This window comes from Rhineura floridana, chromosome 7 (genome assembly GCF_030035675.1).
Source record: "Rhineura floridana isolate rRhiFlo1 chromosome 7, rRhiFlo1.hap2, whole genome shotgun sequence".
In the NCBI taxonomy this organism is placed as follows: Eukaryota; Metazoa; Chordata; class Lepidosauria; order Squamata; family Rhineuridae; genus Rhineura; species Rhineura floridana.
Window position 1 is genome coordinate 31,692,796 of NC_084486.1, and position 21,628 is coordinate 31,714,423.

The 21,628-nt window shown below is 41.3% G+C and overlaps 1 long non-coding RNA gene across 27 annotated transcripts in view; it reads left to right on the forward strand.

The window, feature by feature from the left end:
* The window catches only part of LOC133388792 (uncharacterized), an 87,956-nt gene that overhangs the window by 56,643 nt on the left and 9,685 nt on the right, over positions 1–21,628 (forward strand). For 4 of the 27 annotated variants that reach the window (XR_009763910.1, XR_009763909.1, XR_009763925.1 and 1 more), the window contains exons 3-14: positions 1,083–1,146; positions 1,642–1,827; positions 2,846–2,961; positions 4,125–4,550; positions 9,398–9,547; positions 10,748–10,858; positions 11,832–12,063; positions 12,604–12,727; positions 14,361–14,397; positions 14,516–14,673; positions 17,916–18,004; positions 20,293–20,377. This is a non-coding gene — a long non-coding RNA (uncharacterized LOC133388792). Of the gene's footprint in view, positions 1–1,082; positions 1,147–1,641; positions 1,828–2,845; positions 2,962–4,124; positions 4,551–8,836; positions 8,963–9,397; positions 9,548–10,678; positions 10,859–11,831; positions 12,064–12,568; positions 12,728–14,360; positions 14,398–14,515; positions 14,674–17,915; positions 18,005–20,292; positions 20,378–21,628 lie in introns of all 27 variants that reach the window. The other 23 variants (XR_009763915.1, XR_009763921.1, XR_009763912.1 and 20 more) reach the window with 23 other exon arrangements.

The following is a 21,628-nucleotide window of genomic DNA, read 5'->3' on the forward strand; positions in this document are numbered from 1 at the left end:
CTGGTTGCAGTGAGTCATCGAGGGAGATTGGTATACCTTCCAGTTCTTCAAGTGGGGGAGAAGTCCGATGGGCCGAAACCCTGGGCAGAGTATGACATAACGGGCTTCTTGGAGCTGAAGAGGCTATGCCTTCCCTGCTGGTAGTTGACTCCAAACGGGTGGGGTCTAAGGATTGGGGTGGAGCCGCATTCTCAAAAAATCTCCTGATTGAAATCCCAAATCCCGCCCAAGCGCCCCTGCTGTCATAAACCAGTCTGGCTAGACTTGCATTCTTGAAAGAGACAATTGCGTGTGCGGTCCTGTAGTTGTTGAAAAGATAGTCAATATCTTTAATGTGGAATGCACGAATCTGTCCAGAGAGAATAGGCTCCAATAAATCCAAGAAATGGAGTTTCAGATGGTATTGTGATTGGAAACCATGTGGCTTTGGGTAATTCATGAAGGCCAACTTATCCTGGATCAGGATCAAATTCCAGAGTGCTTTGGGTGGGTGCCTCTGGACCTCCCCCCTGTGTAGTCCAGTGGTGGAAGAGGAACAGTAGCCTTGAGAGTGCCTCGAGTCATTGTCAGTTGATGGGGCGGGGGGCCAGGCATCTGAGAAAATAGTATAGGAGTGGCTGCCGCCATGGGCTCGATTGCCCTCTTTCCCTTTGGTGGCTCTTTGGAAGCCTCGGCTGTGTACATCTCAGGGGTCTGAGTAGAAGAATCGAGTACTTTAAAAAGCGGCTTGTAATTCAATTTCTTATACCGGGGAAATCTTGGGTTTTTTATGTTCTTAGTCTTTTTTGCAATTGTCCTCTGCCGTCTAGGAATGATTTTATGCTTAGGAACTCCTTTCCTTGTCTGGGGGAACTGGCTAGTGGTGGAGTCCACCTCTTTGTCTCCTTTCCCTTGGAGTGCCTTCCCCATGCCATTCACCAGGGTACTCAGCAGGCTGTTACATTCAAAGATGAAGGATTTAATGAGATCGAGTTCCTCCAGGATCAGAAAGGACCAGCCTGCTAGGGAGATGATATTTGTGCAAGGCAAAGGAGAATCCGGTGTTTTTTTTGTGGTTTTGATATTCAAATTTCTCCTTTCAGGTGCAGAGACAATTGATTCCAAGACTTCTGGCTGTATAATCTCCTTGGACTGTATGGAAGCCTGGTAATCTGCATCCGCTAGTTCTTTTGCTAAATTCAAAGAGGGGGGGGGATCTTCTCTTAGCCCATAGATGTCGCTTTTAGTGTCTAGGGACCAATCGAGAATGGGTCCCGCTGGCGATAGAAAGTCCTGCGACACCTCCTGGGGCTGGGTCTCACCCTGCTTGGGCCAGAAGAATTGCGTAATCTTTGCCTGAGAGTCATTTAAAGGAGCCTCTTCAATTTGAGGTGTTATACCTAGTTCTTTACACCTCTTCCTTGTAAATACCATGATAGTGGTGGTGGTCCTGAGACCCTCAACCAGAGCTCAATGAGGGGTGCATCAGGGTGAGGAAGAAGAGGCTACTTGGAATACGGCAAGCCTTTATCTATAGTTATCTTTTATCAGTGGGAGGACAAGGTCCTCCCTAGTCTTTCCGCGGTCTGGTGACTTTAATCCCTCTCCTCTCTCTTCGGAATGGGGCCAAGTTGCTTCTGTTTTCTCTTTTCTTACCCTCAGGTCTTTCACCCACCGTACAGTGTCAGTTGAATAATGACAAGGAGGGGAGGCAGAGAACTTCAAGCACTTTAACGAGGAGCCATTAAGTTAATAGCCTTGGGGCTAACAATAAACAAGCAAACGAGCGAGCAATCAGGACTACAGCTGTTCCCAGGACAGGGCTGGTGTATATCAGTGCTTTAAAAAGTAAGCGAGTTAAGACTGTAGGAACTGTTAAAACTATTAAGACTGATAAAACTGTTAAAAACTGTTAAAAACATTCGAACCTCGGGGAGGAAGTAAAACAGCCTGTGTTACTTGCCGCCATCTTGCCACTCCCCTAAACTGAGCCAGCAAGAGAGTGGGCAAATGCCAACAGCTCAACTTCCCCTCCTCTTCCTCCACTCTCTGGAGCAGGCTTGATATCAGTAAATAATTGCAAAGGGACACTTCAAGGCTGGGAGGAGGGGGAGTGTCATCCACCAGCTACCCCTTCTTTCCCAGCCCACTTCTAAAATAGCATGGTTGTATTTCTATTTTTAATTGGCTCTAAAGAACATTTGGGTATACAAATTGGACAAATTTTAAAGTTTGCATTGGGCTAGTCTCTGCTTACAAGTGAGCCTAATGCTGGCACCGTGATATGGGAGTTCCAGAGCAACTTTTCACGTACAGCACCCTGTGCTTGGACAGAGGTTATGGGCTGCCAAAAACCCAGAAAACTAGAATTTGACATTTTGGGGGAGGGTGAGATCTGTATAAATTTGTATATTGGAAGTCTGTACCCACACTTTTACCCACGCTTAGTATTTAATTAAAAAGAAGCAAAACGGAAGGTAATAACTCTTAGCTCTCTGATGTTAAAGAAGCAATGAAAGTGAAATACCTTTCTCTTTGGAGGGTCTCTATGATATAATCTAACTTGCTAAAATGGTTTTTAAATCATCTGGTTAAAGAAACAAAGGTATTTAACAACACAGTGTCTTAATGGGTATGTTTAGGGAAAGCCAAATTTACATTTTCAGAAAATAATGCAATCTTCATAAACTGTGTCATCTGCTAACCCTTTTCAGTCAAGTCATGACCAACAAAGAAGGTTAGCGGGGGCTTGGTAATGTCTTATTAATGTTTATGTCTGTCTTCTTATATAGCTACAAAATATTTCATTTAAATGTTTTATCACCCGTACTTAAGGGAGGCTTTTTCTTCTCCTTGTTTCCTACAGATTCATTTTTCCCTCTTAGCATCTTGCAAAGAGAAGCTCCATTTTTCCTCTGGAGCTCCTTTCTCTTTTTAGTATTACTACCTTTTTAACTCTTGAATTTGGATTTTTAATTAGACGTAAGTACAGCGCTGAAAAATTGTTTAAAGTTAAAGGTATTGCTGACAAAATCCCAGGACCAAAGCTTTGGTTTCTTACATAAAGAAATGCAAAGGGTAACCTTATTGCTGGTTATGTTGTTTGTTCTCAACATGAAATAATAGAAAGCAATCCATTGCATGAAATAATAGAAAGCAATCCATTGACTGCTGCTTATTTTGCTCAAGTTGCTGAACTTTTTGGCCTCACTCTAGATCCTGTATCCTAGCCTCTGACAAAATGGTAAACAGTGCATGATTATGGACAGCTATGGAAACAAAGGGGTTTTCTCACTTTTAGTGGTTCTGCTAAGAATGGCTCCTATATTGCTGCATTACTTGATGCTTTACAATCACCTGCTGTATTGCTGTTATTAAATGCCAAGGTCATTTAATTCCTCATGATGAAGTTACATGTGGAAAAGCTTTGGCAGACTCTGCTGCCAAAGTCATGGCCCTTTCTACACTTCAGGCCACCTCTGTTTATCTCTCCACCATGAGCTAGTCTCCAATAGCAACCCTTGAAGATGTTGTTCTCCTTCAAGATCAGGGTTGGATTTTGAAAAAGACAAATGGATATTGATGTGGTGGCTCTTGCACCCAGACCATTTGTGGCACTCCCCAGATGGCTACTTGGTGGTGCCCATGGTTCTTCTTCCCTATCCTGCTAGAGTGCACCACGACATGGCCCTCTCTAGCAAAGGGGGGGGGGATGACATATGCAGTACAGCAAGATTGATATGCTCCAAATTTTCCAACTATGGCCCGCAATATTATTGCACCTGCAATTTGCCAAGCCCACAATGTGGGCAAAGCTGTAAGGACAAAGAGAGCAGCCTATCCCCCGCCATGGAAACCCTTTGTAAATCAGGTTGATTTTATTCAAATGCATAAATGTTCTTAGGAATTTGTCCTGTTATTATATGCATGTATTCTGGATGGACTGAGGCCTATCTTTGTGCAAAAGCTAACACCATCACAGTTACCAAAAGACTGTTGAAGGAATTCATACCTCAATTAGGTATCCCCTTGTCCATCAATTCCAGAACACCAGAATGGAATTCTCAAGAATAAAATGACCCAAATTTGTGCTGAACCAGACTTAAATGGCCAAATGTTTTTCCCTTTTCCCTTATGAGCATCAGATCAACGGTGAATAGGAAAACTGGACTATCACCTGAGATCCTCACAGGTTGCCCAATGTGAACCCCAGCTTCACCTCCTGTAAATCCTGCCCATTGTAATCTTCATTTACAGCTACAGCACTGGGAGACTGAAGAAGACCTGCCCTGGGAGTGAGTACCTGAGCATTGTGCCCTTGCTTGCTTGCTCCTCTGGGTTGCTGTCTCTTAAGACAGCTGAAGTCCCTGGTAAGTGCTGCAAGGACTGGGACCCCTGCCTGACCCTGACTCCACAGAGAGGCTGCAGTCAATCTTGCACCCTCTTGCATCAGCTGCTGGCTGGGTCAGGGGACATAAAACCAGGCTGCCTTTGGGTGGCACGTCTGCTGCCACTGGGGTTGCCACCGAAGGACAACACCAAAGAGGATCACCCCTTGGGGAGTCCTGAGGGTGAGGGCGCTACCCCCTTCTATTTTTTAAAACCAATGTGGAGGGGATTGGTAGTGGGGAGGGTGTATAGCACATGTGTAGTCCCTGCACAAGGTGAGAGCCTGTGCAGTGAACTGAATGATAAGGAGAAAGTCACCAGATGCCTTCAGAGTAAGAGTCTGTAACTGGCAGAAGTCTGGCCCTCCCTGGGTGTGAGTCAGGGGGGAGTAGATGTGCCCTGTGTGAAGAATATTGAATGGATCTGACTGTTCCCAATTCTCTCAGAGGCCTACTTGAATAATTGGTTCAAGTAGGTTTTGTTGGTGGGCTCTTTTTGGGTTCATATCAGATATTTAGGAGGATTCTTAGTAAGGAGGAACATGGGTGATGCCACCCCAACTTCAGTGATCATGGGTAGAGGGAGGTATAGCCATGAGGAGGTTGTGAACTACCATAGAAGATAAGGGCAAGGTTATTTACACCTTGTTCCTTGCTCCCTGGCACCTGGTTGGCCACTGTGAGAACAGGATGCTGGACTAGATGGGCCACTGGCCTGATCCAGCAGGCTCTTCTTATGTTCTTATGTTCTCCCACTCCTCTTATGGATGGGTTCCTCATTGCTCATCTGCTGTGCCCACTGGCCTGTGTTTGCTGTTGTTTAACTCCAGATTGGTACACAATAAGACCACACTCATCCATAATTTGATTATGGATGAAGGTGCCAATTTGGTGTGCATTACCAAGACCTGGGTGGGTGAGCTGGGAGGAATTGATTTGACCCAGCTTTGCCCACCTGGATACTCAGTGCAACACCAGCACAGGCTGCATGGATGGAGGGGAGGAGTTGCTGTGGTTTACAGAACTTCCATCTCTGTCACCAGAAAACCACTCTGTCTTGGAGCTGGCTGTGAGGGCCTGCACCTGGTGTCAGGCCAAGGAGACAGTAAACTAGGGTTGCTGCTGGTGTACCATCCACCCTGCTGCCCGGCAACTTCTCTGACCAAGCTGGTGGAGGCCATCTCGGCTGTGGTATTGGCATGCACAGTAAACAATTTCAGTTTTGATTATAACAAAAGTGTACATGCAGGGTTTTTAAAATTACTTTCTATTATACATTTTATCTTTCAAATAAATTTTGAACAGACATTTTGAAAAGTGCACATGCAGCTTATGAGGTCATTACAATGTGTTATACTTTTCTAATTATATAGAAGTTTAAATTCCCTGGGCTGCTGAAGAGGGCAGTTTATTTGTCTAACCCATAGCCTGTTTTGAAAACCTTCCCAATATGAAGCTTTAATCCTATACTCACTTTTCTCGGAGTGAAGCTGCAATGCTAATCCCACATACCTGGGAGTAAACGCCATTGGATTCATAGGACTTACTCTTGAGTAGACATGTTAAGATAGTGTTGTAACTCAATGGGACTTTTGAGTGAACATAGCAAAAGAATGTGTTGTAAATCTTTCCTCCTTCAATACTATTTTTAAGTAATTTGGCAGGGCTTGCTTAGGTGACACTGTTTTTATTTGGTAGGAAGCTAATATTGACTTTTCAAAAAAATGTTCTGCAGTGACCAACTGGTTTTGGCAATAAACTATTATATGGGGCATATGTATTTTACATGTCCAATGTGTATGTATATGGAGCCTTTCCAACAGCCATGTGAGGTAGGGTTGCCAATTGGAAACCAAGGCAGCTCAAAACAAGAAATAAATCAATTTAAAATCTAATAACATAAAACAAGTATAAAACAGTTGCAAAACAGTTTAAAGTGGCATGATTCTGAATTTTGGGCTGGGTGAATGAAGTTTCTTATCACTGGAAGTTGCTGTCTTGGGCACACTTCCCTGTTTGAGTAAGCCCCACTGAATACACTGGGACTTGCCTCTGAACAAACATGCATAGGATTGCATTATAAATATTTTTACATGTTGTGTAAATAATAATCATATTTGACATTCATGCTTCTATAAATATTTCTTCATACTTTGTCTTGATAAGTATCTGATTTCACACTATGTTGTACATTATTTCCTCTTCATTTTAAGTGTGCCCTTCTTCCTTGAGATGGTCATGGTCTCCCTCTGTTGTTTTCTCCCAGAGGGGCAAATTAGGCTGAGAGATTGTGACTAGCCCATGGTCACCCAGTAAACCTTGTAGCTTATTTCCATTTTAAAAAATTAAATAAAGCTATTTATATGCAGGCAAAGGTTATGAAAAAATGCAGATCACACAAAACATTTAAAGCACATCCAACTCACATTTAAAGCACATGATTCCCCCAAAGAACCCGAGGAAGTATAGTTTTCCCTCACAGTTATAGTTCCCACCACCCTTAACAAACTACAGATCCCATGATTCTATGGTGGGATTCATGTGGTTCAAATTAGTGTTGAATGTGTTTTAAATGAATGGTGTAGATCTGCCCTAGGTATGCTGTGTATTCATTAGTGAATTGAAAAGAATAATTTTAAATGATAATTTTTAAACAGAGGAAGGGCTGTAGCTCAGTGATAGGGTACATGCTTTGCATGCACAGGTCCAAAATTCAATCTCTGGAAAAGACTATTGCCTGGAATCCTGGAAAATCAATGCTAGTCCATCTCATAAGTACTGAGCTAGATGGTACCAAATGGCCTGAGTCGATATACGGCAGATTCCTTTGTTCCTAAAAGAGGAAAGAGACTCAAGGGCCATAGTGACTCTGAAATTTATGTATTTTAATTAAAACAATATAATTATTGGCAAAAACAGTTAAAAACAGGTATTCAAAAACATTCAAAATAATAACACCAGCAATGAGCTAAAACAGATAAAAAACATAACATCCCTGGGTAAGCTTGCCTAAACAAAAATATTTTTAGCAAGTGCTGAAAAGTGTATAATGAAGACACCTGCCTAATGTCAATAGACAGGGAATTCCAAAGCGTAGGTAGTGCCATGCTTAAGGATTTATTTCTTACAAGAGCAGAACAAGTACTATGTGGCACCTGTAACATGGAAAGCACACCTTGAACTTGACCTGGTAGCAAATCAGCAGCCAGAACATATTTCATATTATGGGGTGACAGGGTCTCACTCATTTCAGCAATAGTGCTGCAGCATTCTTCACTAACTGCAATCCCTGGGTCAGATTGTGCTGCATAGGGATTTCTGTGACCTTGGCTGATGAGCTGTCAGGATTCTTTTAGTTTTGATTTTTGGTTAGGAACCCTAACTGGTTGTGGGATGCTGAGTTTTCTGTTTTACTCATAGGAATCTTCTTGCATTTAGGAAATCATCACTGTCTTTTGTTTTTCTGTTCCTATTTGCATTTCATTTACCTCTGACCTCACTCCCTTACATCCATAGAAGCAAGAATAGTAGTTCCATGCACTCAGCTCAACCACCTTAAACCCACTGATGATGCACCTTGTTTGTTTCATGTCAGTTTGTTTTTTGCCCAATAGTGGTAAAAGGGAATTCACATACTGGGAAGTGTGGGTGCAATTGCTGCTGTTCCCAGGCTACTGCCTATGAAGGTATACCAAACCATGTGTGTTTTCTCTCTGTCAGTTATTACTGGAATTGGGTTGGCTGTCAAAGTGAGTTTATAGTATCCCACAGGGTAGGCAGCAGAGCTTGGAAAAGTTACTTTTTTGAACTACAACTCCCATCAGCCCCAGCCAGCATGGCCCTTCCTGCCTACCAGAGTTTGGAAAAGTTACTTTAACTCCTAGTTCAAAATAGTAACTTTTCCAAACTCTGGTAGGCAGGAAGGGGTAGAGAATCTTCTTACTCTTACTCATTTCTCAAACCTCCATCTGCAGTGAAGGGTTAAATCTGTAAAGAAGTTTGGAGCATGTTAAAAGGCAGGCAGGCCATTCCAGGCAGGGGGTTTCCAACCCTTCTTTGATATGGATATCTTTGCAGAGGATCCCTAGTCAAGCCTTATCAACAGCACAATCCTAATCATATCTACTCAGAAGGAAGTCCTAGAGTTCTATGGGGCTTAATCCCTTAGTATGTGTGTTTAGAATTACAGCCTTCTGAGGCATCCATCTTTACTCCTGAATGCTCCTATCTAGCATCTCCACAACACTAGGCTCCCTTCTTCCTACAATGGTCTTTTCGGGATTGGCCTAGCCTGAGGGCATCAAACCCTTTTTGCCAGAAGCAAGTAGGCTAGGTTAAATGTTCCCTACCCAGACTCCCTAAGCAGGTGAGAAGGAATGACCCTGTCACTTCAGCTGGACCTGAGTACACCAAGATTTCTATCTAATTTCTAATTAGATTCTAATTAAAATCTAATTGCTGTTTTCCAGTCAGAGAATTGTTTTTGTTTGAATGGTATGCTCCAAGCAACTGTGGCTGATGCTTAATGTATCAAGCTTAATGACATCACTAGGGCCTGCCCCTGAAATCTCAGAGTTTGGGATGCTTCTGTCCAGGTAACTCTATGCAAAATTGATCAGACCAGAAATACATTAGGGCCCCACTCATACGGTGGGTTACATTCCAGACCACCGCTGTAAAGTGAAAACAGCTGTAAAGCGGAACTCATTGAATAGAATGGCACGCAATGCCCGAAAACCACTGTAAAAGCAGAACAAGCGCCGTATGAGTGGGGCTTTAGTCTAATTGCATTTAATTGAGACCGCTGTATTAGCGAATTGCTGTAAAGTGAAGCACCGTAAAGCGGGGCCCTACTGTAGATTGATCTGTTATCCCTAGCTGGTTTGGGGTCAAAATTACTGTGTCTGTCCTAATTTCCAAACACCAGAAACTGATACACAGGGTGAAAAAAACAGATAACTATAGGAACCAAAGAATGATGTTATCGTTAAATGGTAACCAGAACCTCAACATTCTGTGTTTTTGAGCAGACTACACAAGTCCCCACTGAGTGCTCCTTAAGATAAAGTCTCCTTGATTAATCTTTCAATCTATACTCTGTTACTTGAAAACATCAACTTGTGGATCGGTCACTTTCCAGTGAAACAGCAGGGACAAATCTGCACAAAGTAAGAACAGATGTGAGTCCTTTCCTAAATTCACCTCCATGGGATTTTTGTTAAAAGGCCTTCTCCTGTTTATGCCAACCGCTCTTCAGTTTCTCTTGCCACAAATCAGAATGAGCAGCTGCTGCTTTTATAGCTAATCTAATACATCAAATATGGCTCTGCTGGCAGAAAGCTGACTGGATTAAAGATAACACTATCTGTCGTCTCCCCAATTTGCATCAATAGGGAGCTGTGTTGATAAGTTTGGGAAGCAGGCACTTATCTCAAGGCTTAAATTCTCCTTTCTTTTCAATATGAGAGGAAGCTGCTTTGCTGCTATTCAGATTTTATAGCATGACAGTGCTGGGCATTTTTGTTTTTGTTCTGGTAATGACTGAGTATTGGATGCATGCATATGTAAGAGAGTATTCTGACTATCTGGTAGAGAAATGGAACAAGACATTCAGGAGACAGAGGACCTCAGTATTCATAGCCAGCCATCATATTGCAGAGTACCTCCTCCCCTGTGATACTGACCCATGCTTCACAGCAGCCATACAGCCAGAAAAAAAATAAAAAATTATTCATAAGGATATTTCCAAACCACCAACATTCAAGAAAAACATCATGGTGATGCACAATAAAATCATTAAAGCGTAATCAAATGATAAAAAATATAAAATGCAGAACAAATGACCAACACTGAATCAAATTAATTCTCCAAAAATGCTTGGCAAAACAAAAGCAGGTGGTAAGAAGAGGAGAAAGCACCAACAAGCATCATCCAGCAGGGCTCAGTGGCACTTGCCACAAAAACTGTGTTGTTCCTGCCCCTTGGGAGTCATAGTTATTCATTTCATAAGTGAGTGCCACTGCTGGTTGATATGACACCCTAGGCTGGTAATAGTAGTTATAATAATACTAATAATAAATACTTTTCTCCTCACAAATTTGGAGAGTTGGAGTGAATGAAATTGACATGGAATCAGCACAAACACCTAAGGAGAGAAGTGAGATTATCTACACAATGGGAGAGAAGCATTTAGATTAAAGGAGATGCACAGTAAGAGATAAGGTCAACAAACAAAGTGAAAGCAGTTCAGGGCAATTTGACAAATGTGTGGACAAAGGCTAAGATATAACCACTTGTGTTTGAGCACATAGGTGGCAGCAGTGCAGCATTATGACACACAACTGATGAAACAATAATGACATAATTCTGATATGGCACAGGGGGACCATGCCTGCACTTGACTTTGAGATGCTGCCAAGGATAGCTTAGCAGTAATGTCCAACTTCTCCCAGAGGTTTGCTCACCAAGAGATGCTTTATTCTGAATTTCAGGTCAGTGTCATGTGTTTTGGTTTGGGTTTCGTTCAAATGTAACAATCAAGCCACATTGTGGCTGTAGGGTTGGAGTCTCAGGCTTTCACTCTCCATACCCACCCATCCCAGTGTGTTATGATTCTTCCCCTAACTTCGAGGTTCAGACAATCCATAGTTTGCTGTACATCTGAAGCTGCAAATTATGGTTTGTGTTTGCTCTCCAAACAATAACATGGATCCACTTTAATGAACTGGAGGGGCTAGTGCCAAGCCACTTGGGATGGAGAGATCTGACAATTTTGATTATCTTAGTATCTCATTTTTTCCCATTCTTACTATCCCCACATTTCTGCAGCAATTCATGATGTAAAAGAAAAATCTTGAAAATTCTTCAGCATTTTAGTGTTAATTTCTTCTAATAAACTCATTTTTGCATGAAGTTTTGACTGAGCACATTTTTGCAAGCAGTTTCTTCAAATATAATGCATTTGTATGTTATTTTCACTTATATAATCATTTTACACATGCTTTCCCCTAATAGATGCATTTTTGTAAACATTGTTTCATTGGAAAACTGCAATGCAAAATTTGGATAACTGCAAATTTCAAAGGATGGCTGTGTTTCTTTTGTCATATTGCTTCGGAAAGTGTGAATTTGATAGCTTCAGCTTTAAATGTGAACTGAATTGAATTTCCCCTTCCCCCACTACAGGCCACAGATGTGCAGCAAGCCTCAGCATGCAGATATAATATCTCACATACCGTCTCTCTGTGTGTCTTCAGTATCTACTCCTTATCTATATAATTCTCACTCCAACAAGTCCATGAATTAAATTTATCACAAGGAAATGTGAAAGTGTATTTTTGTTGATATTTTCCCTCTAACAGGAAGCATAGCCATGTTTTTGAACTGGTTAGATTTACTAATGGTTTATTTACTCAACTAATCAGTGATTTTGTTTCTCTTTCTCTGACTTGTTGAAATTTGAAGACACTGGGGAAAAGACATTGAAAGACTATCTCCAAAGCCTTCTGGTGGGAAAAAGGAGAGTCATTCATTACAAAAACCCACACTGCTAAAGTAGAGACATCTGCCAGTGTAGAGTGTTGTATTATCCATGATTACACATCTGACCCTCTGCAACCAGAAAATTAATAGTGCCGGTGAAACTGACTTTGTGTCACCATTCTAACTGGTATCAAAACAAATGGCATTCAATATGGTATGTGAGTTGCCTTGGCTGTCTTCAGCTCTTTAATTATACTGAGTCTGAATCTGGACCTTATTTTGGGGGGTCCCTAGACCATTTAGTTTAGCAACTAATCTATCACCAGCATGCTCTAGTTAACTCTGATTTGTTGTTATTTGAAAGACCCAGGAAGAACAGGGCCAGACGAAGATTGGCTTTTATTATAAGACTCAAGGTGCACTGGTGCCAAGGTAATCTTGGCACAAATATGGATATCATTTAGAAAAATTATTTGCATCCTGGAAATCAGATCCAAAACAATATCAGACTCTTTCCATTGTAGGCTGCCTCCTTGTACTACAGCTGGCTGTAGCTGTAGGATTTCTCTCTTCCGCATTGATTATTTTCCCTGTTCTCATACTAATCTCCAGTTGTTGATTTACACTACCATTAACCCTATGAATAGGAATCCCACAGTGATGACATTTTTACATTCTGTGTAATTGAATGAAAATGGAAACGTTCTCATGTTTCATAGAGACCTCATATTTGTGCTGAACTCACACCATATAGGAATCGTAATGTGAAATGTGTTTTATGTCCTGGAGAATATCCAGAAACATTCAAAGGCAATCACAAGCTTCATTATGAAGAGTCTGGAGCACATTCAAAGGAGAGCTTCCAAAGCTGATAGCAGGTAAATTGAAGGAACTAGAATTGTTTATTCTGGAAATTAAGATGCAGAAGAAATATGTCAACTTTCAACTACCTTATTATTATTTACCCCTTTGAACATAGGAACGTAGGAAGTTGCACCGTGCCAGGTAATTGTTCCACCTAGCTCAGTATTGCCTACAGTGATGGGCGGTGGCTCTCCAGGATTTTTTGGCTGCAATCCAATGCATACTTACCTAGGAGCAAACATACTGAACACTGTAGGACGTCCAAGTAAACATGGATAGGATTGTGCTGTAAGGCTGCGATCCTGTACACACTTAGCTGGGAGAAAGTCACATTGGAATGGGCTACAGAGAGATATCTTGGGGCAAAGCAGGTCTTAGGGCCCTCCTTCTGTACATGCACGCGCACGGACCCCCACCCACCCACCCTCCTACCCCTATGCTGTCAGTAACAGTGTATTTAAAGACAAGGAATATTGACAGAACAGTTCTATAATTTGGTGTGGAATATTTAATGATGATTAATTGATTTCTAACCATGAATACTGATTCACTAAGTAAACAACCATTACAGAAATATAATATTCTAGGCTTATGGCATACATTTGGTTCAAGCCAGTCAAGGTATATTTTTTATGATGATATTGGTACACAGTCCTGACTCTTTTTGAATTTTAACAAAATGCTGAAGCTTTTCACATGTTATTCCATAGCTCAGAACTACTGAATATATTCCACTGAGCAACTGAGTGCAGATTACAATGGTTTCTTCATCTGCATTAGGCTCACTTCTCCCTACAATGCCTCTCTGGTGACTGGGCTGGCCTAAGGGCACATAAGCCTTCTTGCCAGAAGCAAGTAAGCTACATTAAATGTTCCTTATCCAAGCAGGTGAGAAGGAATGATCCTGTAACTTCAGCTGGACCTAGAAACACCCTCATTTAGCTAAGATTTCTATCTTAATTTCCAATCAGAGAATTTTTTTTGTTTGAGTGATATGCTCCAAGCAACTGTGGTTGATGCTTGATGTATCATGCTTAATGACATCACTAGTGCCTGCCCCTGAAATCTCAGGGTTTGGGATGCTTCTGACCTGGCAACCCTAGTCCATTTATGCTGCTAGCCACTCACAGAACTTGCTGTTAGAAGGACCTGCAGTGCCTACTAACAGTTTAAATTGCTCAATGAGCAATTTAACTAGCATGTATAGGGACTTGTACGTTTAATTGTTGTTAAGGGAGGTCTTTATAACGATATCCTCCAGTGAGCATTTTACCTTATTTTTCTCACCTGTCCTCTGTATGTGTTAGACAAGCATTTGAGAATAAGAAGTTTTGGAAATGCCTGCTTGCTCAGTACTTTTTCCCCACCTTAAAGTCACATTACTTGGCTTTCTTGGTATATAGCTCTAGTATATAGGTAGTTGTTCATCATCCTGTCATCAAACTACAGAGTTCTATATTTTATTATATAGTGGTTTGGTGTCTGCTTAGTTGTTGCAATTGTTTACAATCCGAACAGCAATAGTTTGCCAGTTTCTAGTAAGCATTAGAGTGTTACCTGGTTTCACAAGCTTCAGTACCTAACATAATAGCTAAGGAGTACTACATTTGCTTTTTGAGTACTAATAAAGGTCTTCTAAATTTTCAGGGGCCCCCCACCTGTGAGAGGACTTATTCTGAAAGAGGTTTGTAATATTAATACCCAGAAACATAAAATGAGTCCATACAAATGAGAAAGATGACTAGTACTTCATTTTTGCCTTGATGTTTCCCATTTACTTTACATTTCTGTCTCTCAAACAGATACACCAATTAATGCAAGAGATAGCAAGAGAAATATGAATGGTTATAGAAGAGCTTTTCAGATCAGATCAATCTTTACAGCAGAAGTGGTTAACCTTCTTGGCCCAAGGCCTCATTTATCCTTGGCCAATGCTCTGGGAACTGCATGCCACTGAGAGGTAGGTGAGGCCTAAGGTGGGTGTGGCCATTCCACACACACACTCATGGATGTGCACACCATGCCCACACACTTTTAAGGGGCACACATTGGCCACATACATGCATATACAGAACACAACACAGTACACCCAGCCCCCTTCCTCTGATCCATGCAGATTAGCTGAGAGGGGGATCATTGTCCCATTTCCCCTCTTCACATAATTAATCTGATACATGGAGAGGGGGCAATTCACATCCCCATCATGGCACTGCCCAGTCCAGTGATGAAAATCACCCCTCTCCACTCATCAGAAGATTGATCTGATAAGTGGGGTGGAGGGATTTACACATATATCACGCCATAGACATTGCTGTCAGGAGTCCCATGGAGAACATGTGGCAGAATTGGAAGAATGGGGAGGGGGTTGCAGATGTTAGATAAGGGTCCGGTAAGATCATGGAGGAAATGCTTCCTGAGATCCCTGTCACCCCTCTGCCCAGTGGTCCTGTTAGCATTTCTCTGGAGGAGGCTTCAGCGCCCCCCCTTGCCTGCAGTGGAAAGAGGAATGTAGTCTACCATCATCACTGGCAGCTAGCCCAGACTCATTCATACAGCAGCCAGGTCTTAATGAATCTGCAGGACAATTCTAGAGAGATAAGGAGGGGGGATCTCTCACAGAGTCAGAGCTGACACTTTCCCCAAGGTCATGTAGGCAGGAGAAAAGACAGTTACAGCTTTTCAGAGGAGAAGTCCTCACCTTGCTTCAAAGACTGGAAAGTGCTAGATTTAGCTTATGCAAGTAGAGTGCTCATTTTATTTGGAGTTTCTTGGGCTAAAACCTTTGTTGTAGCAACTTTGCGTTGCTTCCATAGCCTAGTGTACCTGCTGGTGTTCTGTATCTTGATTCATGCCTAGTAAGCCTTGATGCTACATTCCTGTTCTAACCTCTGAAATAAATCTCTGTGCAAAACCCAGTATTAAAGTCCTGTTTCTCTGGTAGGAAGCCAGGACAATGCCATGGTGAGTGTTCCCCTGTCCCTCCCTCTGCCCTCACCACCTGGTGCAATGTCAGAAGGAGAACAACATCCTTCTTCTCTTCCTCCCTGAAATCTCCCACTCTGATCAGAGCAGATTGGAAACAAGAAGGAGTACTCCATTCTGTTCTGATGTTTCCTGGATGCTGTGTGACATTGGAGCAGATCAGAACATTCCTTTCTGTTTCTGATATTCTCTGATAAATATGGAATTTTCAGGAAGGAGGAAGTCATTGTCTCTCAGAACTGTACCAGGCAGTGTCATGTGACTTGGACTTCTGTATTTTTATTTATTTTCTGCCTTAGATGTCACCGCTGCTAAAATTGTGGTGGTCTGGACACCAAAAATAAAAGCTTGGGATTAGGGACTGGACCCAGTCCATGGGCTGGTGATTAACTACCTCTACTTTACAGGATTGAGCCAAGTCTGAGTTTTCATGAATTATGAAAGTGTATACCAGGAGAGGGGAATACACTTACATCTGTATTAGGGTTGCCAGGTTCAGGGCCTGAGACTGATCCTGTATCTTTAGGAGAAGAGAAAGTCAGCCAAGTGCAAGTGTTCTTGCAACACTGTAATGGGAAAAACCACAAGGTGGAATTGTCCCTTCCCCCTGCACAACTTTTAAAGATACAGAAGACCTCTTGGAGTTTTCTTCCTCTGCAAAAGGAGGTGTATTTCTGCTTCATAGGGCATTTTAGTATGTATCTATAATTTTGGTGGGTCTGGAGTTGAGCATGCCTTGTTGTTGCAAGGTGTTTGAGGGTGGTGAGTGGTTGTTTCCTTTCCACTAAATATTTCTACAGTGCTCTATAGACTGCATGGCTTTCTGATCTGAAAAAGCTCTATGGGAGGAGTAGGGATGGGGAAGAAAATAAATTCAGTTCACATTTAAAGTCAAATTTATAAAATTTGCACTGTCCAAAACAACATGAGGACAGACAAGTGGTCTTTGAAAATTCACACCTATCCAAATTTGCAATGCAGTTTTCCAACTAAGGAATGTTGGCAACTGCATAAATTAGGTGAAAGTATGCATAACAATGAATATATTGGTGAAAATAACATACAAAATGCATTATATTAGGAGAAATTGCTTGCAAAAATGTGTTTTATCATAATTGCATACAAAAATGTGTTTAAGAGAAATTCTCACTAAAATGCTGGAGAATTTTCATGCTGCAGAAGTGTGGAGAACCAAACTTAAAACTGGAAAAATGAGAAACTGAGAGAACCGAAACTGGCAGATCCTTTCATCCCTAAGGAGGAGTTACCTCATGACATCTTCAAGGAGGCTTTAACTGAAGTGTGCATAATAAGTGAGGCTGGCTACTAAGCCCCTAAGACTGGTGTGCTCATTAACCTTTTTTTTAAAGGAAGTCCTTCTTTTCCTTTTTTTTTAATTGCAGCACTTACTACTTTAAAAATAAAGACTTCACTTTTTAAAAAGTACCAATGAAGAACTGTCAGGCACACTGTAGGCAATCTCTCTGATTGCCTGAACCTACAGGAAAGCCAAGCTGAGGCCATGATGAGATTTTCATCAACTGGGGGCACCTGGGTAGGCTATAGAATGCTGACCACTGTGGATAATATTTCTATTTATATAATGAAAAAAGGACACTCACAAAAACTCTGGCTTCCTAAAAATTAGAGTAAGTCTTCACCCCCCAGCACAAAACCCCATAAGAATGCCACTGAAGTTTTCTGTCCAGTTTGCTAGTTTTTAATATAATTTCTTTTCTTATTAATTGAGAATGGTAAAATACCCACACACACATTTTTGGCACAGCACCAATATGTTCATTCTTCAACATCTTGAGTTTGATCAAATAACTTGTCTGTGATAGGTTTTTTTAACTGCTAGCCACAAATTCATTTTTCATTTAGAATTAAACAAGCAATAAATTTCTTTTCAGTCATTTTCCTCCTCAGTATGATGTACCATGCTATTCACTGCACCATTTGTCTAGCTAGATTGTTGCTAACAGCACAATCTTCATGATTACTGAGAATTAAATCCTATTGAATTCAATGGAGCATACTCCCACGTGGAGTTAGGATTGAAGCCTAAGTAGTGATTATTTAAACAACCACTCTCACTTCCTCTTTCATCTTTATATGCATGAATTTGAATTTTCAGCAATTGTACCATTTTCGTAAATAATTTATTGTATCATATTATACAAATGTACACATCACTTTTTTTTGTTGATTTCTTCAAAGGTTCCAATTTCAAGATAATATTTTTGGAGGTTAAAGAAACTTGATATTTTTCATATTTACTCCTTATCTGCTAAGGATTCCAGCTTTATGTGAGTGGGCTAGATTATGTCTGTTGATTTCAATGCAACTTTCATTTATTCATTTATTTAACCATGGTTAAGTCACATAATGACCAAGTGGCCTGTCTAGCACCCCATACACCAGGTGTGGGGAACCTTTGGCCCTCCAGATGTTGTTGAAGTACAACTTCCATCAAACCCAGTAAGCATGGTCAATGGCCAGGGGTGATGGGAGTTGTAGTTCAGTAACATCTGGAGGGACAAAGTTTTCCCACCTCTGACATACACTGTTCTGCTGCCCTTATGTGTGGTGGAGGATCAGTTGTGGCTGGTGCCCACTTAGGGTTGCTAGGTTCCTGGCCTGAGACTGATCCTGTATCTTTAGGAGAAGAGAAAGTCAGCCAAATGCAGGTGTTCCTGCAACACTGTAATGAGAAAAAACACAAGGTGGAATTCTCCTTTCCCCCTGCACAACTTTTAAAGATACAGAAGACCTCTTGGACTCCTTATGGGAGTCCCCCTTATGATTGATCCTGCCCAATGCCATTTCCACTTAAAGTTGTGACAGAGCAAAAGAGCGTGAGAGTGTGAGCGCGCGCGAGCATTCTGCCTTTTTGCTTTCACAGGCGTTTATAGGGTTGGGTTATAAGGCAGCTGCAGAGGCAACAAGAATGATCCAACACAACTGCAAAAATAATATGTATTTTTAAAAGTCAATGAGAGAAAAAGACAACATTCTTTATTCCCAGTTTGTTTGGAGGATAACGCTTTCTCAAAGCATGTAAACATTTCTCAGATTCCTCATTACTCAGATTAGTGAGCAAACATGATCTGGAAGTATTTCAGGGGTTCTTTGGGAATACTTCATGGCCGCAGCTGGCATTATTAAGCAACTCCTTTGCTCAACTAGCTGCTCTCCTCATTGTCCCCTCCTATGTGCTGAGCTCAATAGTGCTGCATATTTATTTATTGCATTTATAAACTGCCTCATAGCCAAAGCTCTCTGGGTGGTTTACAACAATTAAAAATATTAAAAACAAGTATACAAATTTAAACCATACCAAATTAAAACCCATACAACCCAATAGGCAAGTTAAAACACATGATATTCAAATGCTGTTAAAAAATGTCTAGGAGAAGAGGAAACCGAAAAGATAACAGTGTTGGCGCTGGGTGCACCTTGTCAGGAAAACCATTCCATAATTTGGGGGCCACCACTGAGAAGGCCCTCTCCCTTGTTGCCAGCCTCCGAGCACCCAGAGGAGGACCTTTGATGTTGAGCGTAGTGTATGGGTAGGTTCGTGTTGGGAGAAGTGTTCCATCAGGTATTGTGGTCCCAGGCCATGTAAGGCTTTATAGGTTAAAACCAGTACCTTGAATCAGGCTCGGAAACATACAGGCAGCCAATGCAAATGGGCCAGAATTGGTTTTATATGTTCGACCCATCTGGTCCCTGTTACCAATCTGGCCGCTGCATTTTCTACAAGCTGCAGTTTCCAAACCATCTTCAAAGGCAGCCCCACGTAGAGCACATTGCAGTAATCTAACGTGGAACTTACCAGAGCATGGACAACTGAAGCCAGGTTATCCTTGTCCAGATAGGGGCGTAGCTGGGCATAGGTAGAATACTCACCTCAAGTCCCAGGTTTAGGATCTGCTGCAGATTCAAGTGCTGACAACTTTTTACAAATACCTAGTCTGATACCCAGGCAGATATGTGCAATGTTAATTTCTAGTCTAGTCTAAAGCTATAGTCTATAAAAGAAGGAAGAAGGCATGGTCTACGGAAGATGCATTCTTCCTCAATTCATCCGACTTGTTGTTTTCTTTCTTTCATAAGGCTGCTATCCTAAACAAACTTTAAAATGCATATCTCATCTGCTTTCCTTGAGGGACTGTTTTCATTTCATCCCATTGCCTCAGCTTTATAACCATCACCATCAAGCCTTTTGTTGTTGTTGCAGAAAATGGGTTCTGCCTCTGTGTAAATCTCTTTCTCCTCTCGCTTTGTTTCTTAAAATTTCCTCTTGGTTACCTTGTATTGCAAGAGAGAAAGGAGGTTGGACTGTGTGATTGCACAACAATAAGAAACCAGAAAGATTTTCAAAAGATAACATCAGCCGCAAGTGTTCTTGAAAGTCAGGGTGAGGCAGGCAACTAAGGAATTTTTGCCTTTGAACATTTCTTCCAGATTCCTGTGAAACAGCAAGATAATCTTCAGATAGAAATTCTGGGAGTGGGGGTGGGTTGGTTTCAAGGTCATAACCCTAAAGGAAATAAGACTGATTGAAAAGACAAACCTGTCACTTAAATCCTAGGCAGAAGGCACTTCATGAGCCAGAATGCTAACTAATTGGACAATCTGAGCATGTGCATGACAGGCTGCCTCCCAGACTAATAGAGGTGAGTTTGTTTCCCTTTTGTTCCTGGTTGAACAGTTTGGCATTGGCTGGTTTTCATTCAGTAAAATATCCATAATCACCTGCCATGCTTTCTTTGTTAATGATCACACACTTCCATTAAGCACCCATTAAACTGCAAGTCTTCAATATCTTCACGGTTGCATAGGAGCATTTAACCTTCTGCATCTCCACAATAGGAAAACCTGCTATTGCCAAGTAAATCATATCAGAAAGTAAAAGTTAATAAACCTCAGAAAGGATTGATTGTGAAACAGTAATCTATCAGAGGCATATATTGTTCACAGCTGTCAAAAGGAGACTCACAATCTTAAATTTTCTGTACCACCTTTTCCTCTAAAGCGGCACTCAAAGTGGTTTACAACATTATTAAAACACCAGCCACAATCACATAGAAGCCCAAATAAAACTGAAACAAGCTACACAGTATAAGAATATGAAATGAAAGCTATAAAAATTCGAAACCTACTCAGTTGCATACATGGGAGCCCACAACCAAAATCTAAAACTGTAGTGGGAATGTTTCAATGAAATGTTTCAACTAGAGATGTCTCAACTAAAGATGTCGCCAAGGGAGTATGCTGAGAAGTACAAGCTCTAGAACTCATTTATAAGGCAAAATTCTATCTGTGATTCTGATTTTTTTTAAAAGTTCCTTAATATAAACCTAGGAATTTAGGACATTATTGGTTAAATCTTGCACATTGAATCATGCTTAGAAATCCTCTGGAAACCAGAATAGATATGAAATGCTCCACATGTCCTGTACCAAACATAAGATATTCAGTGGCATTCTGCACCAGCTGCAGTTTCTGAAATGTCTTCAAGGGCAGCTGACATACAACGCATAATAAAGTAATTTGTTTGTGAGGTTACCAAGGTGTGAATGATGGTGACGATTTTGCTGTCTTCTATAATACCATGCAGTTGCTGAGTCATATGTACCTAATGCAAAGTGCTATATGGTTTACATTTATTCAGTGTAGATACATTGTGAGACATATTGGAAAACTTCGCATATGTTGTTAAGCAACTGTGTAGTCGTCCAGGTCTCAGGGGGTCTTAGATCCCTTACTTTTTTGGGAGCAGGATCCCAATGTCTCCAGCATCTTACGAGTCAATCAGCATGAAAGGGGAGTGTGTTAGGCATGGAGAAGAATCTTCTAACATGCTTCCTTGTGCTCTCCTGCTGATTGGATCCAATCAGATTGAAAGGAGATGAGTCAGCCACTGA